The following is a 19,429-nucleotide window of genomic DNA, read 5'->3' as shown; positions in this document are numbered from 1 at the left end:
CTGCCAACACCAAAGGAGAGTTAATCTGTTTGTGTTTTGAGTTACGAATTGATCGTGAAAAGATAAAACATAGAATTTTAAATAAAAAGCTTTAAATAAAATGCTAAAATATTAAATGTGAAACTTCTCAGAAATTTCTCTGTATTTGCTTTCTGAATCTTTGATACTTCTTTCAGAGAACGGCTAACAGTTCCAGGAAAAAAAAATTTGTGTATTAGTGGCAGATACAGATTCAGGGTGGGAACAACTCGATTTAATTTTAGTAACTTGGAAGTTAAGTCCCTAGACTAATCTAGGTGCCTGCCTTTGACTTGCTTCCTAAGCAATGGAGAGGGGTAAGACCCTCCAGAGGGCAATTCATCACAACGGTTTTAGACCTGTAGGAGGTTCACGTCACCTCCCTGGAGGCATTGACAAGGTAGGTGTATGTATATAAGTTAATCACCTTGTTCTCCCTTCATAATTTCCCATTATAGTGGAGAGAAATCAGTTTTAGAGTGTGATTCACCTAATTAGCCTTGATGCCTGCATTTGGACAAGGTGAATCATGGCCCAGAAATGCCTGTTTCTCTCCATTGGCCATAAAAGTAGATCACACACAGACCCAAACATTCATACGTGCCTTTGCAGAGCTGAGCCCCAGCTCTGGTACCAAGTGGGATGGATCTCTCTCCAGAGGTGGCTAAAAGGAGGACTTACGCAGTAAGACCCTCTTCAGTGCCTCCAGTGACCACCTGAAGATTAATAATGCGATAATACAAGACCACTCCTATAAGGGTTTTCCGTACTATTGACTGTGATGGCTGGATTAATTTTAGTCCAGAGGTGAGAAGTGAATGGACGCATAAATGTGCCAGATCCATAAAATCATAGAATACTTTGGGTTGGAAAGGACCTTTAAAGGTCATCAAGGTCAACCCCCCTGCAATAAGCAGGGACATCAACTAGATCAGGTTGCTCAGAGCCCTGTCCCACCTGACCTTAAATGTTTCCAGGGGTGGAGCATCTACCATTGCTCTGGGCAACCTGTTCCAGTGTTTCACCACCCTCATCATAAAAAATTTCTTCCTTACATCTAGTCTAAATCTACCCTCTTTCAGTTTAAAACAATTACCCCTTGTCCTATAGCTACAGGTGTATATCTCCATCTTCCTTATGGTCCCCCTCTAAGTACTGAAAGGCTGCAATCAGGTGTCTCTGGACCCTCCCCTTCTCCAGGCTAAACAACCCCAACTGTCTCATCCTTTCCTCGTAGGACGGGTGTTCCAGCCCTCTGATCATTTTTGTGGCCTCCTCTGGACTTGCTCCAACAGGTCCTTGCCTGTCTTGTACTGAGGACTCCAGAGCTTAACACAGTACTCCAGGTGGGGTCTCAGGAGGGTAGAACCACCTTCCCTGACCTGCCCACACTTCTTTTTATGCAGCCCAGGAGACAACTGGCTTTCTGGTCTGTGAGTGTGCATTGCTGGCTGATGTTCTGTTTTTCATCTATCTGTACTGCCAAGTCCTTCTTGGCAATCCATAGACAACACAAAGTAATTTTTGCCCATTTCTTTACTCAGTGCAGCTCTGCTTGGTCACACCAGGTGAGGAACAGCTTTACGTAAAAACACATCTGATGGGGAATATGGTTTGCCTCACAGGAAAAAAAACCCGACTCACAGGAAATGTGAGTCCAATACTTGAAGATACCATCTAGAGAGGTCCCAGAACCAGCTGAGGTACCCCAGAAAACAGCCACACAAAACTATTAGCAACATAAATATTCAGAGCCCGAAAGTACGACCACGGAGTGAACACTCTAATTCATTTGTATAACAGCCTTACTTCATGTGCCATTACTTTTGCTCTCCACTCTGAAATGTCCATTAATCAACTGTAACACACGCCAGGCTCTCAGACAACCCTTCTCCCTAACCAATCCCTCTATGCGTGGCCTGGTCTTCCAGTGACCACCAAACCGAGACCACCAGACCACCATTCCCATTAAGCACATGCCTGAGTGACTGGCAGACAGCTTGTGACTCCTCTGTGCCGTGGGGTGCCCATTCGCTGCCTCTCCCAGGGCCAGCCTGGGGACAACAGGCAACAGCAAGCAGCAGGCATGCCGAGGGAACGCCAGGAGATTAGAAACCATCCCTGACATAGGAAGGAGCAAGATGGGGAAAGGCAGAAGAGCATTTGTCTGGATAGGGTAGAAGATGGGCTGTGAAGGAAAAGTCCTGGCAGAAAGCAGAGAAGGAAGCCATTTTCCCACAGAAATAGCCCATTTGACTTTAATCCGCCCCTAGATATTCATCAAGGTAACTTTCGAAACTTCTGCACAGTGCAGCATGATCTCCCCTGTGACCACTATCCATCTCAATATCCACTATCAATTTGTGGATGAGCTCTTTAGGTGAAGAAGGAAGCTCACCTAATGCAGGCCTGGAGAGATGTAGTGTGAGGCACACCTCCAAAAAATGTAAAGAAATTGCCTCCCACCCCACATGCTGCATTGGTTTTGCCAGTCTCCAAAGGGCAGCACAACCTTCTCCAATGCACCTACAGTGCTGCTCACAACTGCTTGCCTCTGTGGCCTGGCTTTGGCTGGGATGGAGCTGATGTTCTTCTCAGTAGCTGGTACAATGCTGGGGTTTGGACATTGTTATGATAATAATGTTGATAACACACTGATGTTTTCAGTTGTTGCTGGGTAATGTTTATACTGAGTTAAGGGCTCTCTCTCCTTTTCATTACAATTGCTGTTGTAACAACAACAACAACAATAATAATAATAGTAGTAGTAATTTGTTTTACTTTAATTATTAAATTGTTCTTATCTCAACCCACGGGTTTTACCTTTTTCTCAGATCTCATCCCCACCCCTGTAGGGGGGGTGAGTGGTTGCATGGTACTGATTTGCCAAGCTGGTGTTAAACCATGACATCCTGAGACGCCAGAGGCAGCTGATCCACCATGAGAAGGCAACGCTGAACATGGCAACTTGGCTGGTTTTTCAGTTTAGGGTATCCTATCAAAAACTACCAAGGTTTTTTTGAGCGAAATCAGACTGATGCATTATCTTTCAAGCCCTTACTGCATATAGACACATAAGTTTTATTAACTCCATTTGAGTCCTACTCCAGCATCTACATCGTGGAGTCTGGTTCTTCTGGTGTTTGAGATAGAAAAGGAACTGCTTCTGGTTTTCCAACAATATAGGATCAGGTTTTGCTTTCAACTTTAAATGAAGCTCTGTGCTAGTCCCATTTCAGTTGTACTTGATATTTGCTGGATTAATTACTCAGCACACTCGTTTGTTCTTCTACCCAGGCTATGTACTCTTTTAATGCAAGATGCCTGGAATATCTTCAGTATAGCATTATTGCCTGGAATGATCTGGACAGATATTATCTTGAGTTGGCAAGGGGATGAACCAGATCTTAGTTTCTCAGATTTTTCTAAAACTATGAAGAACAAACCTATAAGCTACCTTATTATAAACAATTAATTTACAATTTCAACAGACGTCATTAAAAAGAGATCCATACAAGAGTCCGACCTGCTCCCCTGCCCCTCTCCTGATCATCACTGGCCTTCCACTTTCATATTGCTCTGTTCTGCAATAACACACCACCTTTACATGTCCTCTATGCATACCTACTTGGATTCTACTCCTGCCCTTGACTCATGCTGCTCCTCTGCATGTGTGCCATGCTGATTGCTGCAGGGCTATAACTACTGGCTGGCAGGTTCGTCCCTAACCTGGTATCTTATGGTGTGACATTAGCTAACCAAAGACAGTAGCCATGGTTGCTGTGGCGTTGTCAGCATTCATTCAACTCTCTGTTCACCTCATTACAATTCATCCTCAACTGAGCTAGGGTAAAAAAGGGAAAGACTATAAAAATGTTATGAAGCAACTGGTACCAGCTGACATGACAGTCAAGTCCAACAGCAGAACACGATCCTTGTATTTTAAGATTTACAACACCACAGACAGGAAGAATAGTTCAGTCATATTCATGTTTTACTATTTCTTATTTGACATCTCTAAGAGTTATATTTGCTTTTTAGCTTTAATTTTAAATGTTCTTGTAAGTTTGTCAGAACTGCTACAGCACGAAGGCTTGAGATTTCTTCCAACAACCTCTAATATGTTTGCCTTCAGGACAAAGAAACTAACCACGTTCAAGGAGTAAAGGACAGGTCTATATACTCCATCCACTATGTGTTGGGTACCAAACCTTAAATAATGATTATACTGTGATCATTTACTGCTTATGTTTGCAATGTTCTCACAAGACCAGAGCATTGTCACATCCATATACAACCCACAGGAACATAAAGTCAAAATAAGCATTTTAGTGTTTTCAGGAAAGGTCCAGATCCATACCTCTAACCTCAGCGCCCGCCTGCGCACACATGCTGGAGGAAATGATGTAACAGAAGAGCACAAGACTGACCTTTTCTCAGCAACTACAGAATTTCTCTGGTGTCTGATACCCAGCAATAATTCAAAGAAAAATGTCAGTTCCTAAAATAATTCCTTCTGTAAGTTAACTGACAGTGATCACTCTTGTAAAGCAAACAGTAAGTCTGTCTTAGGAGCATCGCTGTGCGTACCACCTTGCACGTGTTCTGTTCTCATCTTCAGGATCTTCGCAGCAGTGTGAGAGCAAGAGCTCTGCTCCCCTGGGGATTTCTGACTGGTCTGTTTAAGGTAATTTCTGGAAGTGCAGAAGGTAACATCTTAACCCCTTGGCCAGACCCACCAGCTTCATCCCCACAAAAGGCTTAGCTATCAGAAGGCATGGCTAGAGGGAGAAGGCTGTAGGCTCAACAAAATATCAGAGACCAAAACATCATCCTCCGCCTGTCTATACCAAGTCACCTTCCAAGGACCAAGGAAAAAAGCAAGAAACTTTTTTACACTAATGCAGGAGAAACCTATTCAAGAAGCCCAGGTGGTGCCACCAGCGTGACAGCGGCAGGTTGTCAGGCATTGCCTGTTAGCAACATGGGGCTCAGGGGCTTGGCAACTGTGCCAGTGAAGAAAGGGACAAGGCTAGTTTTACCAGGTGTACAACAGACGCACCTCATTTGATCCTTGCTTCTAAGGACACAGAAACATCTACTTCTAGGATTTTTGTAGAGCCCAGCAGATAGCCCAAGCCTACCTGAGAAAATAGCCTGCACTTACTACAGACCTGTATGTGTGTCATGTGTGGGAGCGCATAAGGGACAAGAAAATGGGGAGGGGAGGAAAGCCCATCTCAACTTTGATAAGACTCTCATCTCCTCTGAATTAATATGACAGCCCCCTTTCCTTTCCTTTCTTTAAATTGTTTTGTTTGGTTTTTTTTTCCTCTGGAAGCCTGTGCTCGAGGATAACTCCTGCAGACCCTACAAGGAGCAGAGGGCTCACATGCCCAGCACAGCTGTGGGGAGGGAAGGCACTGCACACAAAGACTTTGTAAAGCGACCTACAAAACCGAGTCAGCTGGTTAGGTTTGGTTTAGAAGTGTCACCACGCAAAGATAATCATAAAATATGCTCTTTGGTCTTGCAGCAGCAGCGGAGGGGAAGAAGCTTCTGCCAATTTATCGACTGTCCATTCCCAAGGACTAAACCTGAACCTCAATTAAACATACCATTATTTGAGCACTGTATTTAAAAACTGTGACTGCCAGTAACCTTTCTTTTTGTATATGTACAAATCCAATGCAAATAGCCATTTAGAATATCCCTACAGATCCACCAGCAGATTTCAACTTTATAAAACCACGTATCCAAACATTAACCTCAGTGGCTGCTCATTGGTTTGCATATGCAAACTCTGAGGAACAGAGATGAGGATGAATTAACTTGCAAGAATGCACATGCACTAGGCTGAAAGCATGAAACAGGGTTCAGGCATTAGCTGCAAATTGTGTTGAAATTTTGAATCCAATTTGAATCCAAAGCCTTCCCAAACTCCTGCGACATCTTGGGCCAGCATCCCAGGGATGGTGGTGTAACCAAAATAAATCATGGGTTTGTATAGTAGAAGGAAATGAGGGTGTTAGGGGTTTCTGAATTTTACATAAATCTGCCAGTGCAGGTACAGCACACAGTCACCCCAGTTCGCAGCTTTTGTTCTCATTGCTGCATACCACAATCATGACAGAAGGTATAGTTCCTACTGCACTTCAAAACTGACTTGAGCAAGCTTAAGAAAGCAGTCTGTTTAATTTACTGTCTTGATCACTTAGACAATTCCTCACCAGAGATACGGAAACATGGGAGCAACAGAAAAGGCAAAATGGCTGCATTTGTACCATCATGTTTCTCCTCTGCTACCCACAGTGGGGTTGAACTGACAACATCAGCAGTGGTGGTCTGGCTTGTCCCAAAACCAGCAGGGCTGACAACAAATACAAATGCAGAGGTGCAAAACTTCTGCAAGAGTCACCAGTGCAATCCACACCTCCTCGTCCTCAGCAAATGCAGGTGCCGGATTTTCAAGCTGGCTCTGGAACCTTGGCCCCAGAGAGGGATGGGGGTTCAGGGCTGTTCCCATGCCTCACCTTTGATGTCACCTCCACCCAGTGCTCAAGGTGACCTCCTTGATTCCCTGTCTGGCAATGGCTGCGTGTTGGAGATGAGGGCCTGGACTTTAGGCACAGAGGTGCTGGCACTTTGGGAGAGCATTGCAGAAGGCTGACACACAGAACTGGGAAAGGCAGCACGTGGGGATGTGCCAGAGCTTGCCACTTCTTGGGGGTTCCCAGCTGACAGGAATGTCCTCTTGGGGACAGAAGTAGGGGTTCTATATCTTCCTTGTACCTGCTCTTCCTTTTATCTGTGATGGAGAAATGAGTCTGTGGCAGGGAAACATTTTATTTGCCCCTCCTACCTCAAAAAGAAATCCAACGACAGCAAAATCTTCCTTACATGAGTCTCAGGCGTGATTCCTAACAAGTGTGCACACAGAAAACCAGGGCTGATTTATGCCATGGAAGGGGTCTTCTCTGGGAGAGGATGATATTGTTGTGCAGCTCAGCCGAGGTGGGGGACGTCCTGCCACCCACCAGCACAAGAGGGAGGGACAATCTGGCCATGAGCCCGGTATAAAGCCAGGTTGGTGCTGCTGATTCACCGATGAATCAGTGCTGGGCAAGTATGAATGCTTGCTCTGGTCCTGGATCTGACTGGCCCTCCCACCTAACCAGAGAGAGTCACTTTATCTCCCCCTAATTATTTCCCCTGCCACATTTTATCCTCTTAGAGTTACAAGCTCTTTGGGGCAGATGTCTTAGTGAGTATTTGCACAGCAGGACCTGAATCCTGAATGGGCCCTCCTGGCATTATGAAAATTCAATCAAGGGCTTCGCCCATAAAAATGTAAACGATGTAGCTACTTATCATTTGTGCGCATAGAGGCACATAAACACACATATGCAGATACACATGCATGGGGAAGCGGTGCCTAATGCAAAAATATAACTCCTTCAAAATAACAGCACTATGTTGTGTTGAATTCTCTTCCTTTGGATATGAATATATGTTTTACTTGTTCATTTTCCCTCCTGTAGAATAAAAATAGTGTGGCACTGGAGACAGAAGTTGGCTGAATAGAAATCACTTTTCAGGACAAAAAGCAATTGCTACAGAATTAATCGCAGCACTGCACAAAATCTTCTGGAGCAGTTTTCAAATGTTTTATATTTTTCAGATATAATCTGCTATATACAACTTGATAAGGTTTTACTACTGATTCAAAGACCAGTCCCTAAGTATGCTGCTTTGTTTACCTTTAATATCGGTAGCACCTGGCTATTTACCTGCCTCTTTTTTTGTGCCGTGGAAACAAGCTGTATTTGCCTGTGTGATAAATGATAATGTTCAGTACTAAAATGGATTTGGATGTGTATTCAAGGGTAGGCTATTCAAGTCTAGGGTATTTGCTTGTGTAAATTTTGATGTAAATTTTGTTGTTAAGATGTTGATATTTCAAGATGATTGCGTGGCTCATTTCTGCACTGCAAAATTGAGTGTCTCAAAGTCCCAGCAGTTTAGGCTTATTCAAGTACCTAGAATACAAAGAGCTTTCTCATCTGGCCTGTTTTAAATATGTATCTTACATTACGTTGAACTGTATCACCATTTTAATGTGACTACTTTTGCCCCACGTGCTAGAAAGGAACGGGTTTTTTCTCTAAAAAAAGTACGTGCCTCTCTGTCATCGCTTTTTGTTTTATTTTAATTTTTCTTTTTTCCTTAGCAGTCACTCTGGGTAAAATTTCCTCAGCTAACTTCAGATAACATACAGGCCTAGCTCTGAGATAGCTTCCTAGGGTGTTTTTATAGTCAGCAGGGAGAAACGGCAGCTTGGAGGTCCAATGAACCCCTGCCCAGGGTGGGTCAGCTGAACCGCGCCTTGGCAGAGCCTGCACAGGGAGTCAAGGGTGTCCACACTTCTGACTTCACTGCTGAGTTAGCATGATGAACCTGCTCCTCTGTCTCATCTGCAGATTGATTGGTTATTTCTATATGAAAAAAAAAATGAGCTTATGGGGTTCAAAAAAAGTATGAAAAGTTATGAGCAAAAAATAAATCAAATAAAGAGGCAGGGAGACACCACAAGGGAAGAAGAGGACGACTCCAGAGTGTCACCATAGCTGCAGTCCACATAGATTTAGGTACACACACACGCAGGGTGTTAAGAGCTGGACAAGCTGTTCAGAGGGGTTGCTTATGCCTGAGTCCTGTTCGTGCACATTTGAAGTGTCACTACTCTGTATCTCCCCAAACTTTCCGAGTTTGCTGGAGAACTTTTCTGAATGGCCCTTAGAGGAGCTTGTGCAAAAAGGATTTCTCATTAGACCCCTTTAATTTGCCACAGCTCTGAGATGGGACATGCTGTGACAGATGCCCTAAATGAGGTATTAAAAAAATATTAAGGAAATTCAGAAGTACAATTTGTAGGAGATTCCTTCCTGTAATGCAACCAAACTATTAAACTTCTTCATGAAACTTCAGAAGCACATAATTTTCAGCAGCGAAATTGAGGGGCTGCCAAGTGCCTGAGAAATACAGGTGACGGGGAGATTAAAGTGAGTGGCAGCCCGCAGGATGACAGCTGCTGGAGCGATATCTTCACCACCTGTGGAACCTGCTCCTGAACTGACAAGCATTAATGCTCATTCCTAACACTTAGTAATCTCTAAGCTACACGTGTAGTTAAAAACTGACACAGCTGAAAATCTGTCTCAGCTGCACCCAAGCAATGCTCACATCAAAGGATACGATACAAAAATATCCTCCATTTACACAAGGATAATGCAACATAATGGCTGAAACAAACACTGGGAGATGAACACAGAGGGAGAGCTATAGAGAGGGGTGTGTGTCTTATCCCTCACGTCATGGAGCCTTTGCTGTGTCTTGTTGATCCAGCTGTTTTTACACTGTCTGTTCAACATTACCTTTGTCCTTTAAAATTTACAGAGACATACCTACCAACCACAGCAACAAATGAGGAGCAGATTAGAGAGCTCTTTATCTGATCACAGGATCTATTTTTCAAATAATCTGCCCTAGCTCTTCATAATCTAAGTTTATTCAGACACCCGAAAGGGCTTATAAACAGAGGTCACTATGATAAATTTTCCTATCTGGCTTAAGGTGTTGTTTCCCTAAGAGAATTGTGCTTTTCCTCCACCCTGGGGACTCCAGCCCAGCAGATTGTGGAGTGCATTGCAACCACACATGGAAATCCATCTGCTCAGGATGGGACATAACATGTGCCTACAGCTCAGAGTGGAAAATCAGTGGCCAAAATGTTGAGTCCCTCCATCCACCAGAGAAGGGCAGGTACCCTTGAAGGCTGGGGGAGGAAGGGCTCTCTCTATCCATCCACAGCTCTGACCCATGGTCTGAGCTCATCCACTTGGTCCTGCCTCCAGTTAGTAGAAGGAGGAAGGGATGCCAGGAGGGATTTTTTTTCCTCCTAAGCCAGCTGGCATGAAGCATCCAAGGATTGCCTTTTCCAGGGATCTGGACATCACAAGTTACATATCTGCATGTGGTCAACAGCGGGGAATCATAGAATGGTTTTGGGTTAGAAGGCACCTTCAAAGATCATCTAGTCCAACATCTTTCGCTAGATCAGGTTGCTCAAAGCCCCCTACAAATCTGACCTTGAACACTTCCAGGGTTGGGGCATCTACAACACCTCTGGGCAACCTGTTCCAGTGCACTATACAAACAGGGAAACTAAGCTGGAGGTGACTACATCACCCTCAAAACATACCGAAAATCCCAGGTCTTGGGCTCAGTCTGGTGAGACCAAGGGCATTTCAGTCTGAGTATCTCTTGCAAACAGGCATAGCTCACAGTTTGTGCAGGTGGACAACATTTCAGTGTCACCCTGCCTTTCCCAGCTGCTGTGACAGCCACTGGCCAGCTCCCTACCAGCTTCTTCACCTCTCCCTTCCCTCCAAAAGTTTCTATCTTCCCCTTTTTCCCTGGAACCAGGTTTGCTTGCACACCCACGTGATCCTTTTTACTTCTATTTTAAGATGAAGAATTACATATTATTCAGCTTTCATTTCTGAGGCAGTGGTCATTTGTCACAAAGTACGTACCTCTATAAATATTACCATGTGGTTGTCACCCTCACTTGTCTGGTAGAGGATTTTCTGACACAAACTAATGACACTGGGGCTAACTAGGGCCACCACCCCTGCCAGCTCTTGCCTCACCACTGAGACAGCATATTTGAGTATAACTACTGACTTGGTGGCAAGGTCAATGGGAAAAGGACCAGAGCAGTGATGAATACTGATCCAGGACAGCTCCCAGCTAGTGCCAATGTCTTCTTTCATCCCTTTAAACAGCTTCACCGAGACTTGTTTTCCCCACACGGGAAATTTGCAGTCACCAGCAGCCCTGGCTATCAGAAGATGTGATTCCTAGGTGTGCGGAAAGCACCATGCCAAAAGCACCCCTCAGAGCAGGAGAGTATATTTGCCTTATTTTAGGTGGAGAAATGTTTTGTTAAATCTGGCTGCAGCTGTCATAGGGTAATTAATGTACATATCTTCTCTCCGTGACTATTATTTGAATAAGCACCTGCATCTGCCCCCAAAATTGCACGTCAGTTACATGGATTTGTCACCAAGAGATAAATGAATCCTATCTTCAAATTCATGATTCCCTAGAAAATGAAATGCTGATTTTAATTAGCTCCTGGACTAATTGCTTTATTTTATTCTTAAAAAAATATTAAAATTCTCTAAAGTATTCCCAGCCAAACATTTGGGAGACTACTGCTCATCTGAAAGGTACTAGTAAGCCACCAGCAGAAGATAAAGTCAACTGCAGATCCAGCGCCTGGGCATGCAGCCCCCCTCCGGCACAAGGCTGGAGTACCATGGCCGGGTTTACTTAAACTTAGTGCAACAGGGAGATCAGTTCTTCTTTCAGTAAGAAAATGGGCTTGGATGTTGACCAAAAGAGTCACAATAAACACAGTAGGACAAACTGATGTGGGTTCACTGGTATGGACTCAAGTACTCAGGTAAGTATGAATGAGCAGCACGATACTGCCCAAACGAGATAATCTGTGGTCTAAACTGATGCTACTACTACACTGATGTAAATATGGAAGACAGCTCATATTTAAACCTGGTTTTAGTCCCACTGTCAGTGAGATTTATTTAACTGCTTTACAGAATTGGGTAAATACCTCCATGTATATTACCTAGGTGAGAATTTTAACATGGAGTTTTTTCAGCCAGTAATGTTTTTCAGATTGTTATGGCTCAACAGTAAAGATAGTACATTTATTGAATGCTTGTTCATATCTACCCCAACAGGACCAAAGAGTTGTCAGGGCTTGGTGAGCCTGAACATTTAAGTAGTCTGAAGGAAAAAGGGGGCCAGAATCATTTCTGCATGCTCAAACCAGGAATGAATATCTAGGTATGCTGGAAGGGGTAATATTTATCTTTTTTTTAATTTATTAATTGTGATTTTAATTAGTATTTCAGTGCTCTGTAAATTCACAAAATGGAGTCTTGTTCATTGCAGACTCTTTTCAAGGTGCTGGGCACCTCTGGTGACAGCTACAGTTTTTCTCCCTTCTGACCTGAACCTTTGGGCTGAAACATGAGCTGTGGCTCAACTCCTCAAAATTCACCTGACTCCAGGAACTGGGGCTGAGAAGCAACCTGAGTATCGTGCACTCAGGCCAGTGCAGAGGTGATGGATAATGTCTATGCCTGACAGTATCAGAGCAAGACACAACACCAACGGTCTGCAGAAAAGCAGGAAACATCCTTCACCAGTGCTGTGAAATAAGCTGGCCCTAAGATAGGATCACCGTCTACGCAATGTTCAAGGTGAGCTGCCATTTATGCACCTAGCCCAAACTAGCTCCCATTGGGCTCGCACAAACTGCCAGCAAAGATGCACAAAGCCTCATAACAAGACAGGGAGCGTTACAGTTCTCAGCAGTACATTTCTTGCAGTCTGTAACATACATAAACAGACAAGGAGAGTCAGCGAATTAATGTATCTGCTACAAAAGCCTGGTCTCACTCCCAGCTTGTTTACTGGGAGCACTTCTTGTGAAGTAATAAACATCCCTCTAATTTAAGACTACGGCCCCAGTCCTGAGCTGTACCCTATGTGCCCCAACTGTATTGAGGGCTGCAAAGTTCAGCTTGCAGCCACCAGGTGGGTGTTTATTTGCTGCATAATTCATAGTTGTAGAACCTGCACATTTATATTAAACCCCTGATATTTAAAGCAGAAAAATCAGTTCAAGATCCCTTTTAAAAGCAGGCAGGACAACAAAGCAAAGCAGAGAAAAACTAGCAGAGCCAGCCTGTGCCACACTGTGTGCAAGGAGCCCTGAACCTGCACAGTGGGAGAGCTGGAGCATTTTTATCCCGTGGGTTGTTCAGCTACAGATTGGACTCTGTCAGTTGTGAATAGCCTTTACCTTTCAGCTCTTTGGGTATGTGGAAATTATTTAGCTGGTGTCTAACCCAGAGCCAGGGGATTTCAGCCAAAAGTGCGGTCCTTGTCTGAATGATGAATATCCTCAAGAAATTACTGAATAATTAAGAAGCAAACAACACAATATCCCCAGCTCCAGCTCCTTCTGCCAGCCTGCTCCTCACTGTCATTTCCATCCTCTCCATGTGCTCTTCCTTCTTATGTCACAAATATTTTGAACATTTATTTAGCTCAAATACTGGAGAATTGGAGCATAACAGCATGAGCAAGAACACCACTATTTTTCTGGTCAGTAATTCAGCTCCTTGGATCGTCGGGATAAACTACGTGGCCTTGGAGAGTATTCATCTACTTGGGAATTGGATTGCAGCCTCATAAAACAGCACAGTGCTCCTATTATCACCTAAATAAAGCTGCCATCGTTCTGGAACAAATAGGTGGAAGTAGTCAGTCACCAAATATCCAGAGCTGAAGCGAAGAATAATAAACTGACATGCAGTTCTTAAGGAATTCTTCACAAAGAGGCAGATTTAATGCCTTGAAAGCTAGGCTCTTACACACACAAAAACATACACTCATCTTTTTTATCACTGTCTTATCTAAAGCACTGAGGGTTCTGTAAAGACAGGATCCAGGTGCAACGCTTTCTGAATAGCTGATGATGACAATGCTTCCACCGCATTATCCTCCCTCACAAGACACTGCCTGAGAAGTTTCTCGGCATTTATAAGCTAGGAAAGGAGCTGGTTTCCTTGCAGCTGCCCAAGATCATACCTGGCTCAATACAAAATCCCTACTGATTAAAAACATCTTGCTGCAGGTTTCTGCAGCTTGTGTTGGAAAAACGAGCTGGTGAAAGAGAAGTTCTTCCACAGTGTCAGCTGGACCCTGTTCTGACTCCACTGCTGAGCCACTGAACAAGGCAGTTTAACTTTCTTGTATACGTGTAAAAAGGGACAGGCCCATCTTTGCAAAAATCTTTGGGCAAGTCCCTATAGACAGTGACTTGTAAGGGTGATATGCTGTCACCATTTTTTCTCCGTTGGGTATGGAGATGGAACTGTTCACCCTGTAGTTGCCACAGGGGACCACACATCTGCAAAATAAGGATGGATGCACAATCCATTTAAAAGGGCTTTTAACTAAAAGACCAGCTCCTTTTCTTTTCTAGAAGTTCTCACACAGCTGTTTCACAAGGATCATCAGGTAAGATCTGCCTTCAGGACCACATCATCACAGAAAAATGGTTATTTAAGGCCTAGTATCACTGCTCACAAGCTCGTATCTCCAGCATCTAAGAGCTTGGGAAGAGGCAGGCTTCCCTCGTAAGGGCCAGCTTGGCCTGTGCTCAGGCACCAAGAGGGCACACATCCACTACTGCCTCCCCTCTGCCCTCTCCCCACTCCCAGCCCTTTGCTTCTGCTGCTTGCCTGGTGCCAGTGAGTGACAGACCCCCTGGGAGCCACTTTCCCTCACATAACTGCAGAAAACTACCTCACAAAAAATCTCAGCCTGTGTAGTTTTCTGCTGTTGGAGTCAAAAGAAGCAGGTCACCTGGGAGTCTGAATAAAAGCCCAGCCTGCACAAGCTGGTAGGGAGTATAGGGAGAAGAGCAGAGATGCACAGGGGAGCAGGGAAAGGGCTAAAGCCTCCCCGCACCAGCATCATAAAGCAACGAGGAACCATGAAATTGGCCTGCCTGCCAGCGGAGAGGGATGTGAGTGTGCTCAGACAGTCCACAGGCAAAGGATGGGGATTTCTGCTGTACACAAGAAGGCGGTGTCACTCCTCCAAACAGCATCGTTTGATCGGTACCAGACAGCAGTGTCCACTTTGGGTGCCCACACTTCAAATGAATGTTAAATGCCCGTTCCAAAACACAGTTATGGGAGCAAATGTACTGAGAAACCCCTGACGTTCAATCTGTTTGGCTTAACAAAGAAGGGGCTTTGCTGTGTTAGTCCCATTTTAGGTGCAGCTTCACGATGAAATCACTGCTAATGGAAAATTCTTTAATCCAACAAACAAATGCATGGCCAGCACAGCCTCTGGGCAGGAAACAGAAGCTAAATTAATTGATATTCAAAATGAGGTGCACAGACACGGCCAGTTCCCCAGTACTCGAGGTGTTTAAATCAAGGCTGGATGCCTTTTTAAAGGCCATGTCATAGCTCAACAAGAAGTTACAGGCTTGATGCAGCACTCTCTTGGTACTGTTTTATGGTGTGTAATATACAGCCCCTTCTTGCCTTTGAAATTGCTGGGGGACCAAAATCAACAACAAAAGGTGTGTCCTGTTGTTGCACTGCTGTGTCCCCTGTAGTGCACTGGGCTCCTACAAGCCAAGTTGCACTTGCACCAGTGTGCGTCCAGCTCTGCTCCCCCGCAGGGTGAGGGACTTACTCTTTATGCTGGTAAATCTAAGGAGCTGCCTGGACAGCCGCGCATGTGGGTGCCACTGCTGCGATGGGTAACACAAGCACAGCTGGGGACAGAACTGGCTGCCCTGGTCTCAGCAGGCATCACATGCCCCCGTAGCAGTACCCTGCTCCTCCCTCTTCCCAACACTCTTGTCTCTTGTTGGTTTTGCTACCCTCGCTTAGGGCCTTTTTGGTTTCCAGCTATGGAAGGAGTCACCACTCAGAATTCGAACTGCTGAGGTTTGCCCCATGAGGCACACATTGCTGGCCCATATGCAACATGCAGCTGGGAGTCTGTGTGTGTGTGACACATGGGGTGTGGAAAACAGTGGGTATGGAAAAGGCCAGTGCTGCCAAAGCCTGAGGAGTAGGAGATGGAAAGCATCCGCAGAGCCCTTCTCCCCAGGTGCATGCCATGAGCATCTCTAGCAGGAGCAAGCAGCCCAACATAGGCAAACACTTCCCACACTCCAGCCAGGATGCTGACTGTCCTTCAGTGCTTTGCAGTCCTCTTGAGTCTCTCCAGCTGGCATATATGAGGTCTGATTCTACTTTCAACATTAAAGTAGCATTTGAGGTGTTTGAGCAAGCAGATGCAGTTGGCAGGTTGCTGTGTGCTGTAAGGTGTAAGTGACATCCTGGTACAAGTGGCTGGCCAGCAGTCCCCAGTTGCTAAAGGGGACATGGCAGAGATGGAGCCGCCTGGGAGAGTAGGTGTGAGACCCTAGTAGTGATCCTCATTTCACAGATGCTTTCTCCTCCCTGTGGCAAAAGGAGGGGACAGCAGTAGGGACCCCCCAGCCTAGAGGCCACCCTGCCCTCCCCACCCTCCCCATCCATGCCAACAAAGCCCAAGGCAACTGGGTTTTTTTCCCAGCCTTTGAGTCACACTTCTCTGTATTTATCTCTATCTTATTTTAAGACCCAAAGTGCTCAGCTTATCCTTGCAGCTTTTAACAGGTCCATAACAAGCTCCAGCAGCACAATGCCTTTTCTAAATGTTTGCTCCTGCTGCCTGACAGATGAGGCTGTGGCAGTGCTGTGGGATATTATGACATCCAGTGGTCACTCAGGTAAATCACCACTTTTTCCAAGATCCCTCTCCCTGATTTAAGGCCCCAAAAAAGTGCAGGGTTGACCATGACTTCCTTTGTGCTGGAGCAAGGAGAGCACATGGTCAGCTTCCTGCGATGACACTGTACTCCAGGCAAGCAGACCTCAGCTCCTTCCAAAAACTGTTTGCTCATAAACATATTTAGCCAGCAAGGCAACAACATCTTAAGGCGAACAACTGTCTGCTAGCCATACCTCAGGAGACAGATGCTGAGAGCACCAACAGAAGTAAACTGATGTGCCCTGTTAATACATGGACTCTGGAAGGTTCCTCCCTTTTCCCTCTTGTCCAGCTCCAGCAGAAGCAGAGACACAGGGAGCAGGGTGCTAACAGGGCTTAGCAGCATCAGCAAGCAGGATCCAGTGCCGCTGCTTGCTGGAACGAGTGGAGCTACCAGCCTCCGTGATTTCTATGGCTAATTTTTGGGAAGGCATCAGTGCTTTACTGAGCCTAAATGCAAGAAGCACAATTAAGAAGCAAATTTAGGGGAAATGATATCAGGATCAGGTTATATTTAGTTTTCCCCAAGGAAAGCCAGTGATATAACCAGACTTATTACTCACTGTTTTGCAGATGAACTGTTCTTTTGGAGCCTGTGAGGTGACGGTTGCTTTCTTGAGTGCTGAATTCACTCCGCTCCCACTCATGTCAGTAGCTTGGCTGGCAGCCGCTTTTAAGTCTTTTAGCCCAAATTGCCTTTTTCTCCCCTTGTGAGTGCTCTCACCACGGAGCCTTCCTGAAAAGTACAGCAAGAACTAGATTGCTCAGGTTTACAAAAGACTGGGAGAAAATGTAGTAGGAGCAACAAGGCAGCAGCTCCCCATCGAACGTCGTGGTAAGGATGTTCTTACCTGCCAAGGTAAGGTACCTGCCAAGGAGACCTGGCTTTCTCAGCTTCTCAAGGATCATGGGGACTTCAAAAGCCTCTTCCTGGAAGTGAAATAATAATTCTGCAGTCATCAGCTTTAGTGTACGGTCTTTGGCTTTTATACATGTTTCATTAAAAGACAGATAGTGAAGAGCAATGTAATTTTGCAAAGAACTTGAAAAACACCCCAAGATAAAGCTTTCCTTTCAACAGAAGTCCTCAATTTTGATGCAGAGCTACTACTCCTCTATGCTACAAGGACAGTTACCACTTCTGTATGTTCATATATCATATGTCTACATGGTACATCACCGAGCCCAAACTATTGCTTTTCTTCAATCTCACCGCTGCCTGTGTGATTAACCCTCCACCTTCAGGCTGTGCCAATCAAGCACATCACTTGAAATCCTTACGTTCCCTGAGATCAGAGGACACCTGACAAGAAAAAACTGTCTTGCATCCACACATCAAAAGCAATGATATGGTGTAATGGCAAAACTAAGGTGGAGAAGCTGGGAGGCTATTAGGAATGTAACCCAATGTTGGAGCTAGAACACCTTGTATGCAGGCCTGGAGGGAAAGGTGTGGTGGCCCAAGCATCTCCATTTCCAGTGGAGGAAGAACTGGGCTGTAAAGACATCCAGAGGTTGATCCAGTCCAAATAAGGGGAAATAATAGGCACCTCTGTCCTCTTACAATCTGGTTTGCCTATGTGTTTTTAAGCAGAGGTATCTAATGCAGCAGCACCACCTTCTTCAGATGAAGAAGCATGGACAGTTAGGTAGTTACAACTTTCCCAAAAGGACAGAAGGGGAAGCTGGGCTCTCTCAGTTTTAAAAATGCCAGTGGCCAGGAGGTGTCTCGTCCCCTTGGCCCTGTGATGTTTTGGAGAGAGGGGACACCCTCTGCATGTCCCACAGAAGCTGGACAATGCTCATCCTGAGAGCCTAAAGCAGCCTGCCCCACCGGGAGGGGTGGTTGCTGGAGCATGTGTTTGGCACCAGATTCCCATTTAACTGAAGATGGTCCTGGCAGAAGGGATGACTGGGCTCGCGTGGAGGGCACGGCACCTGGGTTAAGCACGGGCTCCCTTCTGCATCTGTTCTTTTTGTTCGGGTTTCCTTTCAGCCTGGTGCACCAGGCTGCAGGTGACCGTGCTGCTTCGTGAGCGACTCGGACACATCTGCCTCAGTGGCAGCCACCTCTGACAAGCCAGAGAACAAAGTGAATGGCCAGGGGGTGGGAAGAATCATCTGCTGTCCAATTTTAATCTGCAATTGCAAGGCCGTCAGCCTCTAATCCCAATTTAGGCAGACTGACTCCCTCCTTTAATAGGAGGCAAGGAATTGCTTCTTAAACTGTCCCTCATCTATGTCTGGCTGTGAGTGTTTTTAACCCATTGCACTGCAAAGTCAGATGTCAACAGTGATTTGTGTTGGTGTCTCGGATATTGCATGGAGAAAGCCTGGAATCAATGGCTGACCAGCTACCACAGAAAGCTGAGTGGCTTAAGAAGCTGTCCCTGTTCAGGTGTGAAGTTCCACCTTCCTCCTGTCAGTGTAGATACCTTCTGTTTCAGCACGACAACAACAAACACTAGTTCATTTAAACTCCACGAGTGTGGCCAGGAGATGAGCTTTTGCACAATTAGGCACAGCTCAGAGGAGGTTTAAGTGCTTTAGTGCCTCTTTGCCATTAGTGGCTGCCTCCCAGCTGAGACACGGGGTCTGGCTGTCTGTTAATTTGGATACAGCAATTAGAGGCTAAGAGCTCTGCTGGGCCAGATCCCAGCCCTGATGTGCGATGTAGATACAGCTATAGCTGTGCTTCTGGCATTTGCAGTGAAAAAAAACATTTGCCATTGAAAATACCAGGTTAAATTTTATACACCTTATTTCCATCAAGGCTCTCTTAGTAATGAATAACATTTGCCCATATGAGAGTGCTTGGTACTTCTCCAAATTTGAGGAGATCTGCATTTGAGCTGAAATTAAAAGCTGGTGACTCTAATGGTTGGGTCACTTCTGTTGAAAT

At 45.3% G+C, this 19,429-nt stretch overlaps 1 protein-coding gene across 4 annotated transcripts in view; it reads right to left on the bottom strand.

Moving 5' to 3' along the window:
- Window positions 1-19: 19 nt before the first annotated feature.
- The window catches only part of HS6ST3 (heparan sulfate 6-O-sulfotransferase 3), a 361,248-nt gene continuing 341,838 nt past the window's right edge, over window positions 20-19,429 (bottom strand). For all 4 annotated transcript variants that reach the window (XM_080375001.1, XM_080375003.1, XM_080375002.1 and 1 more), the window contains one exon: window positions 20-19,429. This exon is cut by the window's right edge and continues 26,226 nt beyond it. The gene's annotated coding sequence lies outside the window, so the exon portion shown is untranslated.

Source organism: Falco punctatus, assembly GCF_963210335.1.
Source record: "Falco punctatus genome assembly, chromosome: 2".
NCBI lineage: Eukaryota > Metazoa > Chordata > Aves > Falconiformes > Falconidae > Falco > Falco punctatus.
The sequence above is the reverse complement of the archived record's forward strand: the minus strand, read 5'-3'. Positions and strand labels throughout refer to the sequence as shown.